This window comes from Macrobrachium nipponense, chromosome 17, assembly GCF_015104395.2.
Source record: "Macrobrachium nipponense isolate FS-2020 chromosome 17, ASM1510439v2, whole genome shotgun sequence".
In the NCBI taxonomy this organism is placed as follows: domain Eukaryota; kingdom Metazoa; phylum Arthropoda; class Malacostraca; order Decapoda; family Palaemonidae; genus Macrobrachium; species Macrobrachium nipponense.
In genome coordinates, this window is record NC_087210.1 from 15,922,080 (window position 1) to 15,929,579 (window position 7,500).

Below are 7,500 nucleotides of genomic sequence, written 5' to 3' on the forward strand. Positions count from 1 at the left end.
TGTTCTAGATTTGGCCATATAAAGGTGCCTCCAGGAACTCGTCATTCTTTTATATAAACTTTTAAGTATTTGTTTGTCTCATGTCACTTGATATAGTGTAAAATAAACCACATGGTACAGAGTGGAATGTCTCTCACAAACTTTGTTGGTTTGTTCTAAGACATGCCTACGTATTTGAGCTGGTATCACACATACAAGTTAAATCACTTTCTTATTGGCTGGCGCATTTTGAAATGGCCGAAGCAGTGATGTATCGTAACACTTTTAAGTATAACCACACACTGAGAGAGAGATCATATTATCGTCCAGGAATTGTTAGGCTGTTACAAGATGTGCTACACTGGTGTATTTTTCAAAAACTTACGGGAAACCCCGTTTATGAGCATGAAAAAAACAGCTACGTCAATCAGTAGTAGCTAGCATCACCCGCCGCCATATTGTGTGTTTTGTTTATGTTTGTAGCAGCGGCGGTGGGCGCGTCGTTCGTTCGTTCGTTCGTTCGTGTATTGTGCTTTACGAAAGAGGACAAACGCACACCTTGTAAAATAGCAAGTTGCGATGCGATTTGCATTAGGGACGTAATTATTATTATTATTATTATACTTATACAATGGCGAAATAATCTCGGTTAGAACATCTGATTTCAAACCAAAATATTCTCTCTCTCTCTCTCTCTCTCTCTCTCTTTCTTAACGAGACAAATTTTGTCTTCTACAATTTTCTCTCCTTTTACTTTGCACAGTTTGAGTAATTAACTCAATATTTAGGAAAGATTTCTGTACAAGAAATGTAATATTTCTCCTCTTATAGCTAATTTTGACCACTTTTAATTCACCTGGAAATTATGCTTAGGTAACGAACTGTAGGTACGCTTCCTGCTTTCACTCTCAGCCTGACCAAGGTCTGACTAGTACCGTTATCTCGGCGCTTTGCCCAAAGCAGACGACGATAGACAATCGTAAATCTCTCTCTATCTCTCTCTCTCTCTCTTTATCCCTTCTCTACTGACACATTGAGCTAAATATATATATAGTATTTTAACATAAAGCTAGTTCGTAGTATCTCACAACAAAATTAGACCAAACGCAAAGAATCGTATATCTACAAACTTCTAGGAATTTCGTCTCACTGTCAAGGTCACTATAACGGTGTTGCGACAGTGAAAGTGTTCGACAGCACAATACTCCAATGTTGTTCACGTTATAAAATAGACTTATTAATTAATAATACATAGACTTTGCCCGTTCCACCACTCTGGTTACTAGACGTAAGTAAAGGTATACGCCGTTCACCTGGGCTTATAAGGTACTAGGGGTGTCGTCTCAAAATTTTACTTACCTTTATCCTAGATTGCTGACCTGTAGCCGTCTGTTCCGAATGAGCTGTGATTAAGAAAAGGGGCCTATTTATATATCAAATCCCCATGGCATAATCATGTGTTGCAGGCGTACATAGTATACCGCCCGAGGCTATCATCGCTCGTCATTTTATATGTACTGAGCACTAGCTCAATCTAGTTTCACCCTGTTTGTTTACAGGGAAATCGGTCTATCTCTTTTTTTAATATGTCCCTGATTAACAACTCATTCCAAAAAAAAAAATTTTTCTCTCCGTGAGTGAGTCAAGCCAAGGTCAACAGGTCTTGGGTAATTGCTCTGCATTCACGCCACACCTATCTTAATGATAATGACAAATGCCCGGCAGCGATGAAAATTCCCTGAGATACGTAGTACCTCTTTTTTTGTATTTTTTACATAAAAGATTGCGCAAGTCAAAAGTTCTTGAAGAGTTCTAGTTATAAGACATAGAGTCTGCTATATGATAGATTTTAGTCTTATGATACTCGATTCTAATGATAGTCTTTTGACACAAGATTCTAATTATAGACAAGATTCTAGTTATAACAGAATCTAGTTATATAACAGAATATTCTAGACTTATGACAACCGTCTATCTTTTTTTTTAATATGTCCTGATTAACAACTCATTCCAAAAAAAAAATTTTTCTCTCCGTGAGTGAGTCAAGCCAAGGTCAACAGGTATTGGGTAATTGCTCGCATTCACGCCACACCTATCATAATGATAATGACAAATGCCCGGCAGCGATGAAATTCCCTGAGATACGTAGTACCCTCTTTTTTTGTATTTTTTACATAAAAGATTGCGCAAGTCCACAAAAAAGTTCTTGAAGAGTTCTAGTTATAAAGACATGAGAGTCTAGCTAATGATAGAGTTTTAGTCTTATGATACTCGATTCTAATGATAAGTCTTTGACACAAGATTCAAAATTATAAGACAAGATTCTAGTTATAACAGAATCTAGTTAGTATAACAGAATATTCTAGACTTATGACACCGGTCTATCCTTTTTTTATATGTCCTGATTAACAACCTCCTTCCAAAAAAAATTTTTTCTCTCTCCGAGTGAGTCAAGCCAAGGTCAACAGGTCTTGGGTAATTGCTCTGCATTCACGCCACACCTATCTTAATGATAATGACAAATGCCCGGCAGCGATGAAAATTCCCTGAGATATGTAGTACCTCTTTTTTTGTATTTTTTACATAAAAGATTGCGCAAGTCAAAAGTTCTTGAAGAGTTCTATTGTTATAAGACCAGAGATTATAGCTGTATGATAGATTTTAGTCTTATGATACTCGATTCTAATGATAGTCTTTTGACACAAGATTCTAATTATAAGACAAGATTCTAGTCTTATGAGATTCTAGTTATATAACAGAATATTCTAGACTTATGACACCATGGAAATACATGCATTATTATTATTATTATTAATTATTATTAATTATTCATGTAATAATACATCCTTATTATTATTATTATTTTTATTTTTAATATTATTATTATTATTATTTTTAATAATGATAATACTAATAATATCTCTTGTTTACTAATTGTTTTTCAAAAATAGTACATTATTTTTAGCTTAAATCATGATAGAATTTAACCTAAATATAGGTATTTAACTTAATTTACCAGCAGTTTATAACTTTAACATAATCTGTTCGTTTTCCTACCCATTAGACCTAAAGGCCATTTTCCCTATTGGTTACAACATATATATATATATATATACATACATATACATATATGAATAACTTGATACGAAGTATATAAAACGTGATGCTATGTATAAATAAAGTTTTTTTTGCCCACAAGGAAAAAAATGAAAAAGCGAGATAGCCGAGTACTTTCGGTCCTATTCGGACCCTTTACTGAGGCACAGTAAAGGGTCCGAATAGGACCAAAAGTACTCGGCTATCTCGCTTTTTCATTTTTTCCTTCATGGCAAAAAAACCTTTGTATATATATATATATATTTATATATATATATAAATATATATATATATATATATATATATATATATATATATATATATATATATATATATATATATATATATATATATATAGTGTGTGTGTGTGTGTGTGTGTGTGTGTGTATGTATGTATATGTGTATGTAATGTATATGTGTATATATATATATATATATATATATATATATATATATATATATATATATATATATATATATAAATATATATATATATATATATATAGATATATATATATATATATATATATAATATGTGTGTGTGTGTGTGTGTGTGTGTGTGTATATATATGTATGTATACATAAGTTAATGTTTGTATGTTTGTGTGCTATAGAAATACGAACTTCTTGACCAATCTAGACAATATTTGTTTCGTTACCTTCTTTTGACCCAACTTAAAAAGAGGGCAAGTTTCAAACCTGAACTCCCCCTTTCCCAGCCCCTTGCCCTATCCCCTTCCCTCTGTAAGTTAGGTAGTAAATAGAATCTAAAGTTTTGTCATACTTCATTTCTAATTAAATGTACTCGAGACGATAGGAATATATTATTGAAAACGCTTTTCAATCGCCACAGTAATATCTGGATGTAAGGGACAGACAGCACAGTAATATCTGGTTAAAAGGGACAGTCACCATAGTAATACTAGCTGGATAGAATGGACAGACATGGTTAAAGGAGACAGACAGCACAGAAATACCTGGATAAAAGGGACAGACAGCACGGTAATACATGGTTAAAGGGAGCAGACAGCTTAGTAGTACCTGGATAAAAGGAAGTCAACACAGTAACACCTAGATAAAAGGTAGGGACAAAATTACAGTAATTAAATACCTGGTTAAAGGTGACAGACAGTAAAGTAATATCTACTTAAAGTGGACGTACAGCACAATAATAACTGGTTAAAGGAGACAGACAGCACAGTAATACCTGGTTAAAGGGGACAGACAGCACAGTAATACCTGGATAAAAAGTGCAGTCACCACAGTAATTTCTGGATAAAAGGGACAGACAGCATAGCAATACCCAGTTACAGGTGCCAGACAGCACAGTAATAGGTGGATAAACAAAAGGGACAGTCATCACCAATACTAGGAAAATGTGAGTCACTGCAATGAATACCTGGATATCAGGTACAGACATGCACAGTAATATCTGGATATAAAAAGGGGACAGCTACCAAAGTAATACTGGATAAAAAGGACAGACAGTACAGAAATACCTGGTTAAATGGGACAGGCAGCATAGTAATACCAGGACAAAAGGGATAGAGATTACAGTAATACCTGGAAAAAAGGGACAGACAGCGCAGTAAAACCTGGCTGAAGCTGTCAGACAGCACTATAATGCCTGGATAAAAGGGACAGTCACCAGATTAATACCTAGATAAAAGGGACAGTCACCACAGTAATAAGGGATAACAGGGACAGACAAAATAGTAATTAAATACCTGGATAAATGGGGTAGTCAAATAGTAATGTCTATCAGATCACCCACGACTGTTCGAAGGAAGAACATCACATGAAAAAAGTAGAACTGTTAGTCAGACTGTCAACACAAACCCTTCCTACACCTTCCCCCTCCCACTTCTCTGTTCCCTCCCCATCCCCTTTCCCTTTTCCCTTCTCCTACACATACAAAGTAATCCAGTCAGCTAGTATATATATATATATATATTATATATATATATATATATATATATATATATATATATATATATATATATATATATATATATATATATCAAGTTTATTAAAGAAACGTTTCGCACAACACAAACACGGTGCATCATCAGTCTGTAGAAATAAAACAATTACATTATAAAAGGAACTCAAAATAAATACTAAAATATTACATCATTAAAATACCGTAAAAGTTAAAAGTTAAAGATTTTAAAAACAAGGCAATAGAACCAAGAGAGAGAGAACTAGAACACCAACCATCCATGGTAAGAGACAGAGAAGGAATGGTAACAAACTTTGGGGTTCCAAACAAAACGACAAGCTATGCCAGATACAAAGGTGAAGCCGTAGAGTTACTGTTTAATGAAGGAACCAGCCTTTTAATGAGTAAGGACTCTAAGGTAGTTAAGTGCTCTGGGTCCCTCGTATAACCAATAATGGAGAAGTGCTGTTTCAAGACTTCTATTTTTACATATTGCTGCATGATTTTTAATATTTGAGAATTCTGGTTGCTTAATTCTCTGACCTGTGCGAAAACTGTAAACCCATGTGACTGCAATATCTCACCTGCAGTACCTACGTGTTGATCCAACGTAAGAGCCCGGACATCCAGGGCATGTGAATTTGTAAACAACGTTCGATCTCATGAAGGCCTGCAGGCGATCTTTAAAGTTAAAAAATGAGCCTATTCTGCATGGATTGTTAGAAATGTTTATTCGCATGGATTGTTTAGAAATAAGTTTGAGTTGAAGGCATGGAATTTCCTGTTCTATGATTTGGCGTGAGTCTGCGTGAGAACTTGGTATCAAAACATATGGGATGGATGCAAAAACAGTTTTTTGGAACATTGAAATTGGCTATAGGTGGCTGGAGAAATTTGGTTAATACTACGTTATGATTTTTCAGAACTACATCTTTAGGATAAGAATTCTTTGAAAAAGTTTAATAAAAATTCTATTTCATTATGAAAAATGGACCAGTTAGAAGAGTATTTCAATGCTCTATGCACTAGGATGTAAATAGTGTTTAATTTAAAAGTTTTTTGACAAGAACTGTAATAGTTGTTGGCTAGTCCTGCATATGTCTTTTTTTCTATAAACTGATGTGGAGAATTCAGAGTTAATTCTTGTAACATTAACATCTAAGAATGGTAAACTGTCATTGCTCTCCGTTTCCATCGTGAACTGAATATTCGAGTGTCGTTCATTAATGTATTGTAAAAACTGTGCACATTGCCATGGATATTTAAAAAGAGCAAAAAGAGTGTCACCACATATCTTCTATAATAAGCTGTTTAACAGAAGGGTCACATTGATCTAAAAATTTTGTTTCCAAGTCCGACATAAAAAAGTTAGCAAATATAGGACCTAAAGGTGATCCCATGGCAACTCCATCGACCTGCGAATAGAGTTGCTGGTTAAAAACAAACATAGAATCTTGCACAGCAAGTTCCAGAAATTGTTTAAAGGTAGACTATTAAAACCGTAAAACAAAGTGTCGTTATTGATAAAAATTGATCTTTTTATTATATCTATAAGTTTCATTCAATGGCACATTAGTAAAAAGAGATTCGACGTCAAAGCTAATCATAAAATATTCACCATCTTGGTTGACAATTTGTTGTTGAAATTCGTATCCATTCTTAAAGTATATTCGTTTAAACTAAAATCAGAGAGCAGGCTGGCTAAAAATTTAGAAATAGAGAAGGATGGGCTATATATGCGGCCATAATGGGTCTAACAGGAGTATTAGGTTTTTATGAATTTTTGGTAAACCGTAAAGGATACTAAAGGAGGAACCAGTAACAAATAGTTTTTGATAAGTAGTTCATTTATGATGTTGTCTTTTTTTTTTTTTTATTTTTCTTAGAAATCTATTAATTCTGTCCTCTCTTTTTATATATATCGAGAAAGTTAGGTCACCATGAGATTGAAATTTTGTCAGTGTCAGATAAAATGTTTTGCATTTTTTCAATATAATCATTTTTGTTAAGAATAACTACGCCTTTACCCTTATCAGGTTTGCAGATAACTATGTCTTCACGTTTTTTCAGGTTCAAGAGTATATTTAGTCATTTTTTCTAAAGAAGGGTGTCCAAGTTGTTTTTTTTTTTTAGAAAAATGACTTAAATATACTCTTAAAGTTGTTTTTATATCACCTCCATTGAATATACAAAACTGTGAATGTGTCTATAAGACGAGGTACAGAATTTAAATAAATAGCATTCGGTTCCCTTTCTGGATTTTCTTGTTCCGTGGAAACAATATTCGAAATTTTGTACCAGTCTAACGCTTTTCTACATTAAGAAAAACAACCAATCTAACACTTTTCCACATGAAGCAAAAACAACCAATCTAACACTTTCCTATAGTGAGAAAAAAAAACACCACCAACAATCGTGTATACTTCACTCAGTTCCAACAAACAGGAGAGCACTACCACAATGGCCACGCCTATAATAGTTTC